Raw genomic sequence first — 22,349 nt, 5'->3', positions numbered from 1 at the left:
CCCCCCCTCAAATATGACGTCACAAAGCTCTGCCCCCCCCCCCCAAAAAATTAAACATGCATCAAATCGCTTTAAACTATTGTAATTGTAGTGCGTATTTAATGTGGCGCTGCACTCTGATGTTGTAAGAGAAAACATTTATTAAAAAGTCTATTTAATTAAGTAGAACGTGTTGTCTATATTTATTTAAAGTTGCGCATTTTGATGTGACGTCGCATTTCTCAAACCCCCCCCCCTTCGTCACACATCGTCACAAATATCTGACCCCCCCCCCCAGGTGCGTGACGTCATTTATGGACGGCCCCAAAGACATTGCACGCATCAGAGCATGAATAGCTCGGGGTGAGCAGCTATATCATGGGACCTTTTTTGTGGGAATCAAAGTATGAAAAATAGGTGTTACCCTTTCTGGCGATAAAACAGGTGTTAGGATGTTCAAACACCAAATAGAGAAGACCTTTTGCAAGGAATCAAAGACTCAAAAGTTCACTTCAAAAGTACCACACGTACGTACGGTGAACATGCATCGATTATCAGAGAGCATGTGTGTTTGCATTTTCACCACAAGTACGTGTTGTCAATGCAGACTTGATTCTTTGCAAAAGGTTTATATTTGGCGTTTGAAAATCTCAACACACCTGAGCTCATTGCCAGAAAGGGTTCAAACATATTCTCTCGGTAGGGTTTTCCGACTCCCTTACCCAACCATCGTTGTTAATCGTTGAAGAATGTTTGTGGGATTTATTTTTCATATCAGCCGTGACTTATCACTGTTGGATAAAAGCATCACCCCCCCCCAAAGCTGTCACGATCCCCTAATGAGTCCCCACGACTCACGTTGCGGCGATCCCATCCACCCCGTCTCCGCTTGGACCATTTGATCAACATGCTGCAACCTCCGCCCTTCGAGATCGAGAGAATCCTCATTCATCTCGATCTCCCTCTCTTTCTCGAGGACACACATAGTTAGTAGTGGGGGGTGGGGGGGGGCTCTTCATTGCATCGCTTTGATCTCGATCGCCTTCCAAGTAGGAGCTTGCCCTGGGGTTCACACGCTCTCTGCTGCTGTGCCTCCTTCCTGACAGACATCGCTGGCATTGCTTGAGGAAGGCAATTTTTAGAAATGCCAAAGCAGTCAAATTAAATGTATTTTTTTTTAATCCTTTATATTAAGTTCACTTGCTTGCTTGCGCGCTTACGACCGTGCAAATCTTTCGGTCGTTTTTTAACCCACTTCCCGTGATCCAATCGAGCTGACATTTTGCACACAGACTCGTTGTGCGTGACAATTTATTTTCGTGAAAAAAAAATCCAAAACTTTACACTTTTTAGGAAAAAAAAAATTATATTTAATTACCAATTGCTTAATGGTGGCAGGCAATCATCTGACCCATAGGTGGCAGCCATCTCAAGCCAGAGGACGAGAGGACTCTAGCCGCCACGCATATAAAGGATTTATAGTGAAAAACTTTGTTTTTACGGGTTAATTTTTTAGAAATGCCAAAGCAGTCAAATTAAATGTATTTTTTTTTCTACTTAAATTACGACATCTCAGAGGACAGTGTCCCATCGTGGGTGAAGTTACCGAGAGTCGGTAACGTCACGACGCGTTTACTTTTGACTTCAACAAGTCCACGTTCTGTGATACAGTGCTCACCAAACGGAGATTTAAAACACACACAAGTTACGAACGCTGGGTTCCATCTGCAGCAGTGTCTGCGCGCAAACTGTTATTCTCACGACGCGGAACTTTGGCAGGCACGTTTAAAGTGAAACGAAGTATATGTATTTCAACAACAAAAAAGCCTTACCGCTCGATATTTCTTTTTTTCATTCATTCAGTTACCAGATTCTACCACGCCGCTGCTGCCGTTGCCCCCACGCGCACGCAAAGACATCAGCCGGCCCTGCCTGTCCGGTCATGTGACCCCCCACCCACCCCCCTCCCTCACCCAGCTATCCCCTCCCACCCCTCCCTCCCTCACACAGCCACCCTCCCAGCCAGCCACCCCCTCCCTCCCTCACCCACCCCTCCCTCACCCACCCACCCCTCCCTCCCTCACCCACCCACCCCTCCCTCCCTCCCTCACCCACCCACCCCTCCCTCCCTCACCCACCCACCCCTCTCTCCCTCACCCACCCACCCACCCCCTCCCTCACCCACCCACCCCCTCCCTCCCTCACCCAGCTATCCCCTCCCTCACCCACCCCTCCCTCACCCACCCACCCACCCCTCCCTCCCTCACCCACCCACCCCTCTCTCCCTCACCCACCCACCCACCCCCTCCCTCACCCACCTACCCCCTCCCTCCCTCACCCACCCACCCCTCCCTCCCTCACCCCCCCCCCTCACCCACCCCCCCCCTCACCCACCCACCCCTCCCTCCCTCACCGAGACATGTGACTGGAGCACAGTCATCCCCCGCCCTCCTCTCTCTCGCGGGGCCTGCGGGCAAAGCCAATCGCTTCGCTCGCCGAGACGAGCGAGCGTCGTCGTCGTCGTAGTTGTTGTTGTTGTTTCCCGTGGCGACTGTGACGTCAGCCTGTACACAAACTCCTCGCTCACTCGCCCGCTCGCTGGCCGGGTGCTCGGACCGCAGTCTGTGATCCACTCCCGGACCCCTATAGGATGGGTTTAGTAGGAGTTGTAGTGTTGTACACACACACACTGGGTGTGTGTAGTAGGAGTTGTAGTGTTGTACACACACACACTAACTGGGTGTGTTTAGTAGGAGTTGTAGTGTTGTACACACACACACTCACTGGGTGTGTTTAGTAGGAGTGTAGTGTTGAACACACACACACACACTGGGTGTGTTTAGTAGGAGTTGTAGTGTTGTACACACACACAGTGGGTGTGTTTAGTAGGAGTTGTAGTGTTGTACACACACATACTGGGTGTGTTAGTAGGAGTTGTAGTGTTGAACACACACACACACTGGGTGTGTTTAGTAGGAGTTGTAGTGTTGTACACACACATACTGGGTGTGTTAGTAGGAGTTGTAGTGTTGAACACACACACACACAGTGGGCGTGTTTAGTAGGAGTTGTAGTGTTGTACACACACTGGGTGTGTTTAGTAGGAGTTGTAGTGTTGTACACACACACACTGGGTGTGTTTAGTAGGAGTTGTAGTGTTGTACACACACACACTCACTGGGTGTGTTTAGTAGGAGTTGTAGTGTTGTACACACACACAGTGGGTGTGTGTAGTAGGAGTTGTAGTGTTGTACACACACACACTGGGTGTGTTTAGTAGGAGTTGTAGTGTTGAACACACACACAGTGGGTGTGTTTATTAGGAGTTGTAGTGTTGTACACACACACACTGGGTGTGTTTAGTAGGAGTTGTAGTGTTGTACACACACACTCACTGTGTGTGTTTAGTAGGAGTTGTAGTGTTGTACACACACACACACACTGGGTGTGTTTAGTAGGAGTTGTAGTGTTGTACACACACACACTGGGTGTGTTTAGTAGGAGTTGTAGTGTTGTACACACACTCACTGGGTGTGTTTAGTCGGACCCGTACGTGGTGTTAGTCTGAGTGTTGTATTGTACACACACATGCTGGGTGTTCTACCGTAGCGAGTGATTCACTCGGACCCATACGGTGTGGTATTGTTGAAGCTGATTGCTGTTCGCCTTTTTGCGTTTTCCGCTTTAACACTGGTGGTGAGGCAATGCCATTAAGAAGGATTGTCTCTGCATAAATTATCAGGGCGTGTGTGTTTGCATGTTTTGCCAAAAATGTGCGGTTAATGCAGACTTGATACCTTGCGAAAGGTATCTATTTGGCATTTGAACATCGTAACACCAGTTTTATTGCCATAAAGAGTAAAACATTATTTTTCATCATTCATACTGGGGAGAAAAAAAAAGGTCCCGTAAATAAAAATAAATGATCCTTATGGCCGGGGTACCAAATAATACGAAATGCCCGAGGCAATTAAATGTTATTTCTGGGACACTATTTTTTCCAGGGGTGTACTTCAACTCCGCGACTGGGGTACCAATCAATCCGAAATTGGTGTCAAAACGCAGCGAGGACGATTGCGCCGAAACCCTGAACGCTCGCGGTATGCGCCGTAGTGGTGGGGCATCGTGTACAGCTCGTCCAGATGAGTCGACTGCCCCATCGCCGACCATCAGCAGACTAAAAACGACTGCATCACGGACATTATGCGAGAGCCGGGGTACGATGGTACCCCGGGGTACCGACATAAGTTTCAAATGTGGATGAGACAGAGAGGAGAGAGATGAATTAGCCGCTTAGAGAGTTGCGTTCATTCGGATTTCAGATGCTACTTGCCACGCCGCCGTGTGTCATCAATACCTGGGGCCCAACACTTAATTGTTCCTTTGCTCCTCGTGCCTGGAGGCCACCACGTTGATTAAAGTTGTGTTTGTCCGTCGGCTCCAACGCACCCGTAGGGTTTTGCGAGTATTAAACAAATATAAAAAAAAGCCATAAAACCTGATTGCATCACAAGGGTGACATTTCCAACCGGTACAGTAAACTTGTGACGCATCTTTCTTTTTTGAGTCATGCTTGAGATTACCTTTAAAAAACTTACATTTTTGTTTTTTAAAAACTGATGCAAAAGCCCAACAGTGAATCGGCGGGAGGTCAGTCGAGAAGTCTCCTCTGCTGCCATCGAGGCTGGAACATCGCTTTCCCGTCCAGGCTCGAGACCTTCCCCGTCTGCCTCTCTTGGCTCTACAAAATCAATATGCCCGCCGCTTTCTGTGCGGCGTCTTGAGATGATGCGGCCACAGAATCCACGTGAAATTCAAGTTCAAGTAGATTTTGTTTCACCAGGCGAGAACTCGACAGACCAGAATTGAGGAGGAGTCACCTTTGCAGGAGGGACCCCGGGTCACCAAATAAGCAAAAACAAAACCAGCACGGCGCTGAAATAAAACAGCAATCGGCACACAAAAAACGACCGCACGGGGGAATCGAGCGTATCGCACTCCGCAGGTCGGCGTTAGATCCAAGATCAATGTGAAATTCCATGGGGCGCAATTCGGCTGGGGCAGATTTACCTCCAGCTTGACCAAGAGTACAAAGACGACGAAACAACCGGATATATGAATCTACATTGCGCCGTGTTGTTGTTGTGGTGCAGAGGGGCACAGCTACTCTGTGAGGGGGCAAGGGGCGGGTGGAGAGGGGGGTACGTGGCATCCACCTCGTGCTCCGGTACGCTCCGAGCGATCGTGTTCGGCGACGATAAAGACACCGGGGAAACAAAAACGAGAAAAACAAACCCCAGAAGGAGGAGGATACCGAAAGAACCACAGCTCACTCAACCGCATTCCTCCCCAAATGAACCTCCCTGGAACCAGTTTGGCGTACCCAGCCGACGAGAGAGGGAGCTCTGGCCGATGGTGCTATTACGAGGTCGTCAAGCCTTTTAAATTCCAGACACCGGTGTCATCTTGGTGAAATGTTCTCTTGATTCTGATAGCTCCACGTCAGCGTGGCAAAGTGCTCGGGGACAGCTATGGGTGGTGCGGCTATCGAGCGTGCAGGCGGTGCAGCCGCACCGGAGCACCGAGGCTGGAAGGGCACAGGCGATGGGGGCGGAGGGCATCTAATATCCCTTGCACCGGGGCCCATGCCATCCATGCTATGCCAACATCTAAGCAGAACTCAATTCCGTCTCCAAATACAAACAAAATCATTTGCTTAGTCCATCGGCCTATCGGCTCTCCAGACCAATATCCAGCAGCATCTGTTAGAGAAAACGCGTGACTGGTTTCAGTCTTCTGGGTCTCATCAGCAGTCAGGCTTGTACAGTTACATTCTCCACTCTATCTCACGTCACGCACCTTTCTACCCGGGTGCCACCGCAATACACGCCATTGCTCCGTCCTTCCCCTCCCACGCACACTCCCACGCACACTCCCAAGGAGAGAGAACTCTGCATCAATCAGACGAGTTAACACGCGTACACACCGAGACAAACCTCGTGGTGCCAGTTCACAACGTGATGCGGTTGGACATTGCTCACAAAGTGTGAAGGTGGCTGCCACCTGTCTTGGATTTCCCAGAATCCTTCTCTCGTGTGGAGGAAGTTCAGGGCCTAGACCAGGCAGCACTTTTGTTAGCTCAACGGGCCTAACCAGCTGCAATAATGTACGAATCTAAATTTTACACAAAGAGCGGTGGGAGCCTGGAACGGGCTGCCCACACAATGCATATAGTGGAAGCGGATTCAGTGGAACTCTTCATAAAACACCTCCAACTCATACTAGAATCAATCTGCTGCCAACAACCGAACGAGCCAGATATACCGAATGGCTCCCTGTCTTGTTTGTAACCGTTCACATGTTCCCCAGGAGGCTGCCCCAGGAGGCTGCCCCAGGCGGCCCCAGGCGGCCCCCAGGCTGCCCCAACTCCGGGAACTTTTGGCCCAAGGCACAGAGCCCCCCCCCCCTGGCTGATGCATGTCGCTGCAGCCAAAATCTTTCCGAGCACGGTGACGCTTACAAAGCTTCGTCAAGCGTCGTCACCGCTCCGAGTGCACTCGCGAGAGCAGTGCCGCCACTCTTGAGCCCCAGCCGGAATCTCGATGCTTACAAACATTCCTCTCGGTCATCTAACGCATGCGGACAAAGTGTACGTGTGAAATAATAATAATAATAACGAGGATACCGTGCCGTATTAATACAAAAAAAGTCCAAACTGAGGAGTCTCAAGACTCGTTTTCAGGATGGTCCTGCTCTGTGATTTTTGGCCAACTCAGTTGTGACTGTATACGTGAAGACAGCGCACAATTTAAAACACCGGATTTTGCTCTCCTCCTTCAAAAGCAAGTCTGAGAGAGGACACGAGTTCAGGTGGGACGAGGTAGACCTACATCGACATGTGCATCGGAATTACCACCGTAGCACAACTGCGACTCGCGATTGGCCCACACCATGCTCCCACGGCCCCGCCGTGCGTACATTCGTAACGCACAGCGGCGTTTGTGTTTCCTCGTTAATCTACCCGCGCCGGCTTCTCATTAATAAAACACGGGCTTCCCCCCGTGCCGCAGAGAGACCACTCGACTCCTTCACACACTCCAACAGCTCGCGCACGCACGCGCGCACACACGCGCGCGCGCGCACGCACCGCCCCATGGGATCCTACCCATTGATACCAATTTACCCATCGAATTTCGCCGCACGGCACTCGCACACCCGGAAAAACCGTTCCATTTTCCGCCAGAACTCCGATGCTCAGGTTGGCCTCCGAGTCGATGTTTTACACGCGCAGTGCCCTGTCCACTCACCGTGTCTGTGGCGGCTTTTGCTATTATTTTGCAAGACGGGCTTTTGAGAGCAAACTGGTCCGGCCAGTTTCTCGCCCGCGCACAGGCAGGTTCTATCGGAGCGCCTGGCGCAGGGCGGCAGCGGCAGCAGCAGCTGCAAGCGCGCCACGCCAAATTCCGAAAAACCGGGGCGGACACACATCGCCCCGCTCGGCCCGCGCGCTCCTACACGGGGATTAAAGCCGACCGCGAAATAACGCGCGGCGGTTTCCGTCGCACGGCACGCACCTCGACACCGCGCCGGTGACCCGAGGTGGGGAGGTGGCGGTGGTGCGGAGCGGCTCAAGTTGTACAACCCCGGCTCGAGTCACGCGCTCGCGCCCTTCGTTAAATTTACGACGGAACATTTCGCCAGCCAACCGGACGCCAAATCGTCGCGCTCATCACCGCCACCGCGATCACGGCCACCGGTGGCTACGATGAAGGAGCAGCACCGTCCTTACCTGCCCGACGGGAGGCGCGCGCTGCGTGCGTCCGGTGCGCCGAGCCAAGGAATGAGAAGACGTTCGTAACTCCGAGCCGGCCGCCGGGGCGAGTCGGAAGACGCGCACACGCAATCAATGCGCTCGCAAGCGCACACACACACAACACGCGCACGGATGTACGCGCGGACGCATACGCAATCTCGGGGCCGGGTGGCAAACATCCCCCCCTCCCCCCGGTGTTTCACAAGGGCGACGCTGACCCCACCCAGACGCCCCCGCACCCTCTCCTGCTCCTCCCGCTCCGACGAGCGACCCCGTCTTGCTCGCTAAGGCCGAGTCAACGTGCCGGGGAAGGCTGCCCCTCCTCCTCCTCCTCGTATCGGCGTTACTCCGCAGGCAATCGACCGGCTTGAACGTCGCCCATCAACGACCTGGCGCGCCGCGACAGCGCGAGAAACTCGACCCCATCACGTCATCGTGGAGCTGCGTTTGCGTCAACTTTACCAAGTGTTTTTCTTTTTAAATACGTAAATTTCGTTTAAAAAAAACTATAACCGCGGCGCTTATTTACGACGCAACGCAATTTGGGTTTGCGTAGCGTCTACGCGTGACCGCATGTCAAGAAGTTGTGCATCTATCGATTTAAAGCTTTCGTGACTTGCATTGATTCATCTTCTTGGTTCTTTCGGTAAAGTCACGTAGAAGGGAAATAATAAAATAATAAAAATAAAACATAATAAAATGTGCATCTGCAACCGTGGGCAGATTTATTCTGCAGGAGAGAGGGGCAGTCAGTCGAAGGGGGAGGTCTTGAACTTGCACAGGCACAGAGACTCCGTCGTAGCACGAGAGTCGTAGCAGATAAATGTGTTTCCCATCGGTGATGAAATGACGTTGGGTCATGGGGTCGCCGGCAAAATAAGGAGAATAGGCTGTGGGCGGTGCGGACGTGGAAAAAGAATATTCCAAAAGAAAGAAAACCCATTTCAGTGCGAACCATCGGGAATGTGAATCAATTTACAAGAATACGGATGGGCAACATCACCCAAACTATTTCTCAAATATAGTCCAAGAGATGTTTTTGCCAAGACGCTTGTGGAACGGAAATGGTTTGGCATTCGACCGAGAATGTACTGTTGTGTTTCATTGCTACCCAGCGTGCCTTGCGCGTTACCCAGCATTCCCTGCCAATTGACCCCCATGTGAAAGCAAGGGTCCCCGCAAGGGTCCCCCACCACCACCTCCTCCTCATCGGTCTCGCAACACGCACGACGTGGCGGACAGCTGAGCCCTCCCACCATGGTAACATGATTGTGCCATTGAAGCCACACGGGAGGGAGTGTGGCTACGTCACAGACTGAAGTCCAACCCATTATGACCGTCATAAAGAAAAAGTCTAAACCAGGACCACGCCGCCTTCAACTGCCATTAAACACCTTGGTCCAAGTGAACCCTCACAATCAATTCCACAATCTACAACCCCTCCACGCAGACCATTTTCAGCAGCGGTCCTCTAATGACGAATAAGCAGTCATCCCACATTAGAGAGAATTCACTGCGATTTGTTCAAGAGACCTAAGCGTTGTCTTATAGCCAGCAAGCGCGTAGACTCTACATGGCAAGGAGGTCGCCACATTTTCCAGAAATCAGACCGCCAAGAGCAGCTGCATCAGCACAATGGGTCACGCGTGGCCCTGTTGTCAATCCGCTCCTGTTGTGGAAGTTCTCCCCCGTGCCGTGCGGCTCACGCGGAGTCGTCGTTTAAACGCTGGTCCACGAGGCGTCGCTGATGGCAGGTATGGCGAGACGTCGTCGCTTTGCTGCGATTGCCCTGTGTTGCCCACAACACAGCCCCGCGGCAACCAGTTTAGGCCCGGGCAGTCGCCCCGTCCGATCACCACCATCCAGGCTCGACTCCGGTTTGGCTCAACGAGATTTGACGAGACCCAACGAGATTGAGTGCATTCCGGGCGATTTGGTCATGCCTGCACATCAATCACGCTGTACAGGAGGGATCTGTATTTGTGCCGGTCTCCTCTGAACAACGGCGCAAAGCGAGTCGGTACGAAACGTAAGACATCTTGAACTTCTCGTTGCCACCTCGACTGTAGCTTCCCTGTGTCGCGTCACGTCGAAGCACCTGACGAGCTGCATCACGCCCCGGCCGGCTAAAGGTCACCCCAGCAGTGCGAGCGGAATAAAACACGGCGCCTCTCGACACGCAACCAGGGCGGTACACGCAACGCCCCCCCCCCCCCCCCCACAGCTCTCACTACTCCTGTGATGTTGCGCGACTGGGGAGTGGCGGCACAGCGTGGAGCTCACCGCGCCACGAGCCCAAATCACCCGAGTTCGATTCCCGGCCACGGCGAACGCCAGTTAGCGAGAGTGATGGTCGAATGCAGTCTTGGGCCTCCCCTGGGGACAACTCAGCCTCACATTAGTACCTGGTGCGATGTGTAAAGTAACACAAGGTGCTGAAGAGACAAAGGCGGCCTGGGCGTAGTGCTGGCCACACCACCCCGTCCATTGTGCGTCGTTCCTGCCGTTACAGGTGCTCGCTAACAGCACTTGCCCCAGCAGTTGGTATAGACGAGTGGGACAGCTTTGTCTTTGTGAATTCTGCACCATGCTGGCCTAAATGGGTGCTCGCTAATCACCATGACAAACTAGGGACGTTTTAAAACAATCTTCATCAGCAGCCGCCACCGCAATATTTTCCATCGCCTCGATGACACGACTCCAGCACTCTCCGTCAGTGCCGTACCAAGTTGCTCATGGTAGAAGAGTTTGCCGGCGATTATTGCCGGAAACAATTGCCCGAAAAGATTCCTCTCGACGATGCTTGCCCAGACAGTCCGTGGTCGTGGCGTGGCCCTCTGTTTTGTTTCGTACAACGCAGTGGACAAGGGACTCTCCCCTGCATCGCAGCGATCATTTCGCTGTAATGGCAGCGCAGCAAATCCACCGTTGTAACGCACTTCTATGCCCACGCCCTCGACGTGCCGAGCCTTTGCGACTCCGCACTGAGCAGCGTGGCGACGACGTACGGTCGAATAGCCACCACCACGACCCGCGCGCCGTTGGGGAGGAACCCATCCAGCAGTGGAGTGCCACGGGGGCTAAGTACGTAAACATGTACCCGTGTTCCTTACGAATACAAACGCAGACGCACCCTTGTTTCACGGCTCCATATAATCACAACAAAGATTCCGTCTTCTAAATGCCATCTTCTCTTACTGGCCATCTGTGAACAAGAACTTCATAGCTCATCGGATTCCTCCAGTGTAAATAAATATTCTGGTTCTGAAATACTGAGAGCCGAGGATTAAGTCAGGGTTGCCATGCACCACCATATTCATACTCTACACGTATAGCCTTTTATTATAAATCTACTGCTGGATGAAGGCCTCCCCACACCTTTCAGTCATTGTAGGTGTTTGACCATTCTTCACCACAGCGGTCTCTGCGGGTTGGTGAAACTATGAAACTAAAACAATTAAACTATTTTTATTTTACCAGTTAAGCCCCACACTGAGCTATATAGCTCTTTTTTAGAAGCAACCTGGCCACAAATTATAGCCCAACAAAGTGGCGTCTCATTTGGAAATTTGTAGCAGCCAAACTCTAAACGCACGTTGATTCTAAATGTGGAAGGAAAAACCGGAGGACCCGGAGAAAAATCCACACGACCACGGGGAGAGGGACATGCAAACTCCAAATATGTAGGCGTCAGGGTCGGGATCGAACCCACGACCTCCTGTATACTAAGCGAGGTAGTTAACATCTCGTCACCGCGGCGAGATGAAGACGCGGTACTCGGATCGGTTCGGAGACGGCTCGCTTCCGACGTTATCCGTGGCCAGAGATCGGAACTCGGCTCTCACCGGACTCATCGCATAAGGCCGCAAACCACCGCCTCTCCCCCTCCGCATATTGCACATCACAACACGCACAGTAATCGCACACGCACACACACAGCACGGTATTGACACAGGTTTACAAGGCGGCGATGCCTCTCCTAACGCGGCACGACAGAGCTTTGCCCGCCGCTCAGGTCTTTCTGCTGCCCCTTGTATTTGCAATAGCTCACACCTGTGTACACATGCGCGCACACACACAAGCACACACCCACACCTGTGTGCAGCAGGCAGCGTCGCAGGACACGCGACAGTCAGCGACCGATGCCCTTGCGTTCGCGTGCGAGTGAGCGAACGTGCGAGTGAGCGAACGTGCGATGGAGCGAGTGTGCGAGTGAGCGAGCGTGCGATGGAGCGTGCCTGCGATGGAGTGAGTGTGCGTGTGACCGAGTGTGGGTTCATACGTGTAGGCAGTGAGCGGGCGGCTGTTTAGATTCCTCTCTCTCCGTGTGACTTCTCGTTTTTTTCCTTAGCCCCCCCCCCACCCGAGCTAATCTCGCGTCCACAGTCGCGCGATCGGTTTCCTGTCGAGTTCCTCACAGTGCGTGGCGACAGCGGCGGAGGGACTGCCAAGAGACCGTGGCACTTTCAGCCCAGCGGGCGCCGTCCAGTGTGCTGGGACACGACCCAGGACGGGGAGACGAGGGCATCGCTGGCCGCCGCGCTGTGCCGCACCGCCTCGCGAGCCTCTGCTCAATCTCAGCGGCTGCTCGAACCCTCTCCTGAACCGCCGATGGCGCTGTCGCCATCGCGTCACCAGATGAGGACTCCGTTCCGTTCTCTCGCGCAGAAGCGGCGAGCCTTCTTGTTGAGAGAGCGGCCCGCGAAAAGTGGATATCGTGGAGCTGCCTCCGAGATCCGTTCCGGTCTACGAAGGAGAGGGCGGCACTTTGGTGTTGGTCTCTGGGCTTGCTTCACCACACGTCAGCGCGCTCGTTCGTGCGCGCTGGTCCCGGGGACCGGCTCACGTAATCGCCACTGGTGTGAGCCGCGGTAAGGAATTGAACCGAGCTCGCCAGATCCAGTGCATCGCGCTCACCACCCCATCCCAAAAATGACGGTGCACCTTCAATTACCCAGGAAAACATCTTGAGGCTCTTTTGCAGGAGGCTCCTGTGACATCGGCGTTTCTAGCCAATTCATCCGTGAGTCTGGCTACACGTCGGAGCAAACCGGACGGAGTAGGAGACAAAATCTCCGCACAGATACATTCAATAATCCATTGCTGTACCCGTGCCTCGTCGCCACCCCGCAGCTCTGGGAGGCCTCGCGGCTTCAGCCCGCAACCTCACCGCACGTTACGCCGCGACAAAACCGAACGTGTACAGTAACCTATGGGTCATGAAGGGACCGCATCGGGCATGCCAGCCACCAGCGGCACGCACGGGCGCAGCAGTAAACATTTCCGAATGTATTGCGGAGGGAAGCTCCAGTACGCACGCAGAGAGAAGCACCTCCTGACAGGTCCAGGGCTCGCGAGCCGCGGTCGGCATGGCGACGCATTGCAAGGGGTCGGTGCGGGTTCAGGGCGGCAGAGTGGTTGCGCCAGTGGCAATGCTCGTGCCTTGCAGCAAGACGCGCCTGGGTTCGATTCCCGACCCGGGCCACCTTTCTGCGTGAAGTTTTGTACGTTCTCCCCCTGATATCCACAACGCAACTGGTTTTTGCCAAAACATCCTCATTGCTGAAAACTCACACTGCAAATGACTCAATTTGGGTTTAAACACAGCAGCAGCATTGCACCCTCCCCCCCTCCCACGACGAAAATTTGGCAAGACCCTCTTGAAAAAGAGTCGAGACTCAGTGAGGATCTCGTGAAGGGTTAACATGTGCAATAATAATAATAACAACGGCGGTGTCATATTACCAACACAGCCATAGACACCACAGTGACACACATTCCAGCCAGCACTGTACATGTACACGTACAGTTCTGTGTCACTCCACTGCTGGATGAGTGCCTTCCCACACACCATTCGGGTCGTGGGGAAAGGGGTGATTGTTCTACAATACTGCACCGTGCTAGTCAGTGCGAGTTGGTGAAGGGATAGAGCAGAGATGCGGGAGCATAGAAGTACAGTACAGCGATTAACCTTGCTGCCCTCCGCTGTCCACCAGGTAGCCTCACATGCCCCACGACAAGGTGATTGCGCGTGGCGGTGGTCACGCACGCAAGCGCTAGCCAGGCTCAACCCCGCTTAGAAGCTTGAGAGCTCATTCCTCCAGTATGAATAATCTGATGCCGGTAGCTTGCGAGGTCTGACGGGATTGTGCGCGTTTCCGAGTGACCCGGTCGCAAGTTCAAGCCGAACAGCCGCTCCCCTATGTAAATGCTGAATCTTGTTGGGTGACGGAGGGTTTAAAGATGAGAATTTCGGCATGAAACCCACCGCGTGGCCCGGCCCCAAACGCAAACGTGGGGATGTTTGTTTTAGTTCCGTAATCGCGAATTGTGGTGGAGCGGAGGTGCGGCCGTCAGTGCCACGTGAGTTTTGGTTCCCGGCCACGGCAAACATCGGCGGCGAGGACGAACCGAGCCGGTTCACGACGCGACTGCCGCCGTGACGGCGTGGACGAGAGCGCAACGAGCGACGGGCACGTTCACGCTCTCGCGTTTCGTACAAAAAAATATATATACACGGGTAACTTTGCGCCCTCCAGTTGCATCGCACGAAATATTGCATTTGATCAATGAAGATCTGGCGGGCAGGTCGTAACGTCACGTTTACAAACGTATTATTTTGTACGTGCCAATGTATTGACCAAGTTCTGACCAATAACACTCCTCCGACTCCACAGCGGTGGCTTGGGACTTTGCGAGGCCGAATCCGACGTCAAACCCGCGTCGACGTTCTGCCCAAATCGCTTCACGCTCCGTGCCGGCAGCGGTCGTTTAATTGGCTCCGAGTAGCTGCGTTCTCAAAATAACACCGCAAAGCAAAGCCTGCTCTGGCACCGGTCCTGCAGAAGCCACACCTTACTCGGGGAATTTTGCAAAACGTGACCCCACCCCTGCCACCACCTGGGGCTCCCGCAGCGGGGACGGGGACACCACACACACGCGCCCCAACGTACAGTGCAGCGCGCACATACATACTCACGCATGCACGCACGCACGCACCAGCACCGCCAGTGAGTCACTAAACTTGAATTTACAAACAGCGACATTGAAACTAGTGGAGAAATGTTTCTGCTAAATCGTCACTCAGATATTCCTCCGCCTCCTCCTCCTCCGCATTAATCCAAACCCCAACCACAAGCACCAAGCCCAACAGCTCCACTTGCCAGTAAGGTTTGGGTGATAGTGATTGTTATGGCGAGGGTGATGGAGGGGTGATGGCGAGGGTGATGGAGGGGTGATGGCGAGGGTGATGGAGGGGTGATGGAGGGGTGATGGCGAGGGTGTTCTCACCATGGAGGAGGCTTGTGAAGCACTCTACTGGGCAGTTTGAGGCAGTCGCCCTCCAACAAAAGTGGAGGGCAGAGAAGTGAAGCTCACAACAACGGGCAGAGCACCGGGCGGCTAATATACAGCAAGGTGGCACAGTAGGGAGCGCATGTGGGACAATTGCCAATCATCTCGGTCAAGCCATGGCCCCTGGGCCTGTCCTGTGACTTGCTGCTAGCAGCGAGCCTTCAACACTTCACGTGGCCTCAAGGTGCACCTAGTTTGGCACAAGTGCCATGGTGACATAGCTGCCACTTAATGGCAAACGGCGGTTGCTGTTGTTGATGGTGAGGGTGACTGATGGTAGGGGTGATGGATCAACGATTTGGAGGTGAGGTCCAGAGGAGAATGCTGATGATTCTGATGACAATGTGGGCAGCGGCAGTGATGCAGGGTGCTGGGTGACAGTCCAAATGATCATGATGATGGGAATTTGGTTGATGAGGCAAGGGGCTGATGATGCTCATGAGGTTCAGGTGAAGGTAGGCGACGAGAGGGGCTGATCGTGACGACAACGATGATGACGACAACGACAGCGACGATGGCGGCGTGCGTGTCGGCGGGAGGTGCAGAAGGTTTGCTGCTTCTGTCCCAGCCCCACCGCGAGGCAGCGAGACGTTGGCCCAAGAGAGCCGCGCACTGACCTGCGGCCGCGTTCACTCCACAACGCCGAGTCGCAGCCACACGCGGCTAGGAGCAGGAGGAGCAGGAGGAGCAGGAGGAGGAGGCGCCGAGCACGAGCACCTGGGGACGAGACGCCGCCACCGTTAAAACACACACGGCGGCAATCGCACGCCCACAAGCCCCACACGAGCCTCTCCGCATTTGTCGAACACCCCGAGTCGTTTGCGAGGCTTTCCTGCGCAGGTTTGGATTTTATTTATTTCGGCAGCAAGGCCCCAATGAGCTCCTAGCCTCTATTTCACGGGTGTCCTGCGCGGTACAGGTCACGGTTACAATCGTGGCTTCATAGGGCATGATACAAACGACCCGTATCAGTACGTGCTTTGCATGTTATAGAAATAGGGAACCGGTCGAAAACGTGATAAAATATGACAACAATCTTTTATTTATTTATCTAAGTCAATGGAATTATTTTTTTATTTCCTAGCAGTCCGCGTGTACTTTGGACGTGTCCGTGCGACGTTTCCTCCCCAGCCAATGAGCGATTTTTTAAATATATATGCATATATGTTGAACCTTTTTCGCACCGTACGTAGCCAACCACGCCAATCGGAGGTGCGATAACATGATGGCGTATTCCCACGGATTTTGCGCGGGACACACGGCCGGGGTGGAGGGGGTAATGGATCAGGGTGGACGGATCGGAGGTGAGGGAGGGAGGGAGTTGGGGACGAGACATCAGCACACACGAACCCGACTCGAGGCTGCGGGGGTGCGGGTGACGTCACATCGCGCAGATTCGCGCTGTGACGTCGCCACCACGCACGCGGGTCTGCCAGGAATCCAGCCAGGAATCCAGCCAGCAACACTTTTCTCTCATGTAGAATGACATGATGGTGACCATTGTTGTCATTTGATCAATTAGTTGTTTTTTTTTAGGGGCAAAGACTCATTACCGAATATTAATGCACACAGTGGTGGCCACACACGCCTCTGGCGAAATCACCGGGAACGCACCCGGTCTCGTCGGATCTCAGAAGCTAAGCGGGTTTGTGCCTGCTTCGTGCTTTGACGGCCGATGCCTACCTGGGGATTGCCAGGTGTTGCAGAAATATTGCTGCGAGGTGGCCAGGAGACGGTGGTAGAGCAATGGATTCTTACGTCGATCTGTGTGGAGCTTTCAATGTTATCACCTTGCACGTGCGGGTTTTCTCTGGGTGTTCTGGGTTTTTTCCTCGGTTGATATTGGCCAATCTTGAGACTCGATTACGTGTTTTTTTTTGTTGCTGGATGAAGGCTGTTGGATGCCAATGAGCTGTGCAACGTGAATGTTATTTTATTAATGCGTCGAGGAAGCGGTGATGGCGGTTAGCACATTGCGCTGTAAGCCCAGCGAACAGGGTTCAATCCCAGGTCGCGGCGAACGTCACTGGCAACAGACACGAGCCGAGCGTGACGACGCAATGGTCAAACAACGCACGTCACCGATACGGCATGGGGGCAGCCCTTCATCAGGCGGTGGACAAAGGGCTGCACACGCTACTCCCTATTAAGTTCAACGCACAAATACATGTGCACATAAATGGCGGTGCGTCGGTGGGAGGTGAATAGTGAATTATCAGGGCATAGAGCTGCCTGCTACTTGCATAAGAAATGTCTTTCAGCTTCATCGTCAGACGTGATCCATACCCTGCTGGCTTAACAATATCCATACCCTGCAAAAGGGGAGGAAATTGGAGAAGACCAATGCTGAACGAGAAAGAGCAGTGAAGCTTCGAATGTGGAGCTCTCTCCACCCTCTTAACGCGCCGCACCTCGACACGGCGGATAGGAAATGCGCACCTGTACGGAGGCCCACGTATGCAAACACGCAATACCCGTCCTTACCTGGCCAAGGCAATAACGCAAATATTCACCCGTATAGCCCTCACCAGACTTTTGGGGCAGGTGTTGTTAGCGAGCACCTATGAAGGAAGGTACGGCACACGAGGGGGTGGTGGTGGGTGGCCAACACCACGTCCCGCTGCCTTTGAATGATTTTTGACCCCCCCCCCCCCTCGTTCGTCACACGGCGTCACAAAAAGTCAGACCCCCCCCCCCCCCTCAAATATGACGTCACAAAGCTCTGCCCCCCACCCCCCCCCCAAAATCGATTTAAACTGTTGTCATTGTAGTGCGTATTTAATGTGGCGCTACTTTGATGTTGTAGGAGAAAACATTCATGAAAAAGTCTATTTAATTAAGTAGAACGTGTTGTCTATATTTATTTAAAGTTGCGCATTTTGATGTGACATCACATTAATCAACCCCACCCCCCATCGTCACACATCGTCATAAATGTCTGACCCCACCCCCCCTAGGTGCGTGACGTCATTTATGGACGGCCCCTTTGTCTCCTCAGTGCTAATGTTTTCATACCGCGCCAAATATTATTTTACGGCTGAGTCGACCAAGGGGTGGCCAAGCACCAGTTCCTACATTCACCACTATGATTGGTCATGAGCGAGAGTCAAACTCGGGTCGCTGGGTTTATAGCGCAGTGCTGACTTGGCAAGCGCACACACATTACCTGTATGGTAGCCAGGTAAACACACACCTGTACAGAGCCAGCAAAGTCAACTCTAGTGTGGGGGTCACATGGACTCACACCTTGGTACAAATAAACACACACCTGGACTATAACCCATACTAACACGCACCTGAGTATGACCCATACTAACACATACCTGAACATGACCCATACTAACACACACCTGAACATGACCCATACTAACACACACCTGAGTTTCACCCATACTAACACACACCTGAGTTTCACCCATACTAACACACACCTGAGTTTCATCCATACTAACACACACCTGGGTATGACCCATACTAACACACACCTGAGTTTCATCCATACTAACACACACCTGGGTATGACCCATACTAACACACACCTGACCGATACTAACACACACCTAAGTTTCACCCATACTAATACACACCTGACCCATACTAACACACACCTGAGTTTCACCCATACTAACACACCCCTGACCCATACTAACACACACCTGAGTTTCACCCATACTAACACACACCTGGGTATGACCCATACTAACACACAACTGGGTATGACCCATACTAACACACACCTAACCCATACTAACACACACCTGAGTAGACCCATACTAACACACACCTGACCCATACTAACACACACCTGAGTTTCACCCATACTAACACACACCTGGGTATGACCCATACTAACACACACCTGAGTTTCACCCATACTAACAGACACCTGAGTAGACCCATACTAACACACACCTGAGTGTGACCCATACTAACACACACCTGACCCATACTGACACACACCTGAGTTTCACCCATACTAACAGACACCTGAGTAGACCCATACTAACACACATCTGAGTGTGACCCATACTAACACACACCTGATTTTCACCCATACTAACACACACCTGACCCATACTAACACACACCTGAGCACGACCCATACTAACACACACCTGAGTAGATCCATACTAACACACACTTGGGTATGACACATACTAACACACCCCTAAGTTTCACCCATACTAACACACACCTGACAATGAACCATACTAACACACACCTGAGCACGACCCATACTAACACACACCTGACCCATACTAACACACACCTGAGTTTCACCCATACTAACACACACTTGAGTTTCACCCATACTAACACACCCCTGACCCATACTAACATACACTTGGGTATGACCCATACTAACACACACCTCACCCATACTAACACACACCTGACCCATACTAACACACCCCTGACCCATACTAACACACCCCTGACCCATACTAACACACCCCTGACCCATACTAACACACCCCTGAGCACGACCCATACTAACACACACCTGACCCATACTAACACACACCTGAGTTTCACCCATACTAACACACACCTGAGTGTCACCCATACTAACACACACCTGAGTCTGACCCATACTAACACACACCTGAGTCTGACCCATACTAACACACACCTGAGTTTCACCCATACTAACACACATCTGAGTAGACCCATACTAACACACACTTGAGAATGATCCATACTAACACACTCCTGAGCACGACCCATACTAACACACACCTGACCCATACAAACACACCCCTGAGTAGACCCATACTAACACACACCTGAGTTTCACCCATACTAACACACACCTGAGTAGACCCATACTAACACACACCTGAGTTTCACCCATACAAACACACCCCTGAGTAGACCCATACTAACACACACCTGAGTTTCACCCATACTAACACACACCTGAGTTTCACCCATACCAACACACACCTGAGTAGACCCATACTAATACACCTGAGTAGATCCATACTAACACACACTTGGGTATGACCCATACTAACACACCCCTGACCCATACTAACACACACCTAAGTTTCACCCATATTAACACACACCTGACCCATACTAACACACACCTGAGTGTGACCCATACTAACACACACCTGACCCATACTAACACACACCTGAGTTTCACCCATACTAACACACACCTGAGTTTCACCCATACTAACACACACCTGAGTCTGCCCCATACTAACACACACCTGAGTTTCACCCATACAAACACACGCCTGTATGGCCCAGTAAGCAGACACCCGCAACTAAAATACGACTGTAAGGAGCCCCAGAAAGCACACACACGTACTGAGCGCAGCTAACGCGACACCTGTATGGTGCTCAGGTAAAGACACACACCTGTAGGAGTCCAGCTACACACGCACCTGTACGGAGCTCTCCGTAAATACACGCCTCTATGGAGCCGCGTTAATGCCACATTAGTATGGAACTCGGATAAAAACACACCTCTACTTTTCAAGCAAACTCGCACCTGTATGTGCGCATGAAAACACACCTGTACAGGTCCGCCTCTACTGCGCCTAGGTAAAGACCTGTAAGTAAAACACACCTCTACTGGGGTCAAGTAAGCACGCACCTGTATCGTCTACAGGAACACACACACCTGTGCTGAGCCCAGATAAGAACACATCGGTGCGAGATCCAGATAAGCTCACCCTTAATGCCTGCCAAGGTAAAGTCACACCTGTATGGGCCCGGATCTAAAGTCACACCCGTACGAGGTCTACCGACACAGGTAATCACGCGCCGATGTTACCCCAACACACACCTGTACGGAAACACCCACATCGCACACCTGCCCGCCGCCTCCCGTCTCGGACCTAAACACATCCTCGGTTCGATCCCCTCACTGCCACCCTCCGTCCATTCCTCCTCGCATCCACGGGGGGGGGGAGCCGGGGCGGGTCTCGCTACCCATGGCTCCTCCATTGGCGGTGGGCGATGCAGGGAGATCTCCGTGCAGGTAACAGCGGGGGGGGGGGGGCTGGCAGCGTTGGTGGCGTGAAAGCGCGGACGGGGGGGGGGCCCTTACCTGTAACCAGCTGAGAGAGGAGCCGAGAGACGGCGAGGAGAGCGGCTCGAGGATGGATGAGTCGAGGAGACGACGTCGGAAAGCCCCAGGCGGTCGTCACAAGCGGCCAGCCCGCCCTCGAAACCCGCCCTCTCAACCCGCCCTCCCCGGGGCACCGCGCGCCATGGCGGCCCGGGCGGTGCCGGCGTCACGGGGTCTCCTCCCACGCAGCCCGCACCCCGATCCGCGAAGGGGATGAGGGGGATGGGTGATAGGGGAGGGAGGGAGGGAGGGAGGGAGGGGGGGGCAAGGCGATGGGGGGAGGTTGGTGCTGGCTCCCCCCCCGCTGGCACGCACACGCCCCGCTTCTTGGAATGGACAGCGCCCTGCCGAGATGGGTGGCAGGTTTTTTGGCAGGGTGCGGTGGGTGCGGGGTGCTGACTCCCGAGGCGCTGGTTCCAAGGCGCTGGTTCCAAGGCGCTGGTTCCAAGGCGCTGGTGCCAAGGCGCTGCTGGATGCGGTGTAAGTTCTGGACCAAGGATGATGGGCGAGGTGTTCAAAGTGATGGGTGAGGTGTGTGGGTGAGGGAGGCGTCCTGGGTGGTGTGGGGTCTACAAGGTATGGGGGCGCAGAGTCCATGGTGCGGAGCGAGGTTTTAAGGTGCTGGGTACAAGGTTCATGGTGCTGGATCGCAGGTACTATGTGAGTTGCCAAAATTGGTGGTTGTTGGCTTTCGGATCCAGGCAGGGTGCTCTGTGAAGTGTCTAGAGGGTTTCTGGTGCAGTGTCTAAGGTGCCTGGGCGCTGGCTGTGGTGCAGGCTGCTCGTTGTTTGCAGCGATACCCAATGCTGGCTGTGGCTGTGGTACAAGTTCATGGGTACCAAGGGACAAATGTTATAAAGCACGGGGGGTTTTAATTCGCTGAAATCTGTCAAGAGTGAAACGACTCGCTGTACCCGGCACACCACATCCAGTATATTTCTGACAATGGCTAACAAGCCACGTGTCTCCTGCTGCAGTCTACCAGTGATACATTAATCCGTGGATATCAGTCCAGGTGTATAGTGCGGGGTGCAGGGGTTTAATGATTTATCTATTCCACTCGTTTACCCAGGAAAGCCACACCGAGTCTCATGACCGTTTTTCAGAAGGGTCCCG

The 22,349-nt window shown here is 53.2% G+C and overlaps 1 protein-coding gene across 3 annotated transcripts in view; it reads right to left on the bottom strand.

Moving 5' to 3' along the window:
* The window catches only part of LOC144723994 (uncharacterized), a 55,431-nt gene extending 34,079 nt beyond the window's left edge, over positions 1-21,352 (bottom strand). Inside the window, exons 1-2 of one of the 3 annotated variants that reach the window (XM_078602811.1) lie at positions 21,213-21,352; positions 15,763-15,862 (exon numbers count right to left, since the gene is read on the bottom strand). The gene's annotated coding sequence lies outside the window, so the exon portion shown is untranslated. Of the gene's footprint in view, positions 1-7,768; positions 7,896-11,887; positions 12,087-15,762; positions 15,863-21,212 lie in introns of those variants that run through there. The other 2 variants (XM_078602812.1, XM_078602813.1) reach the window with 2 other exon arrangements.
* Positions 21,353-22,349: the final 997 nt, after the last annotated feature.

Source organism: Lampetra planeri, chromosome 19 (assembly GCF_965212315.1).
Source record: "Lampetra planeri chromosome 19, kcLamPlan1.2.h2, whole genome shotgun sequence".
NCBI lineage: Eukaryota > Metazoa > Chordata > Hyperoartia > Petromyzontiformes > Petromyzontidae > Lampetra > Lampetra planeri.
The sequence above is the reverse complement of the archived record's forward strand: the minus strand, read 5'-3'. Positions and strand labels throughout refer to the sequence as shown.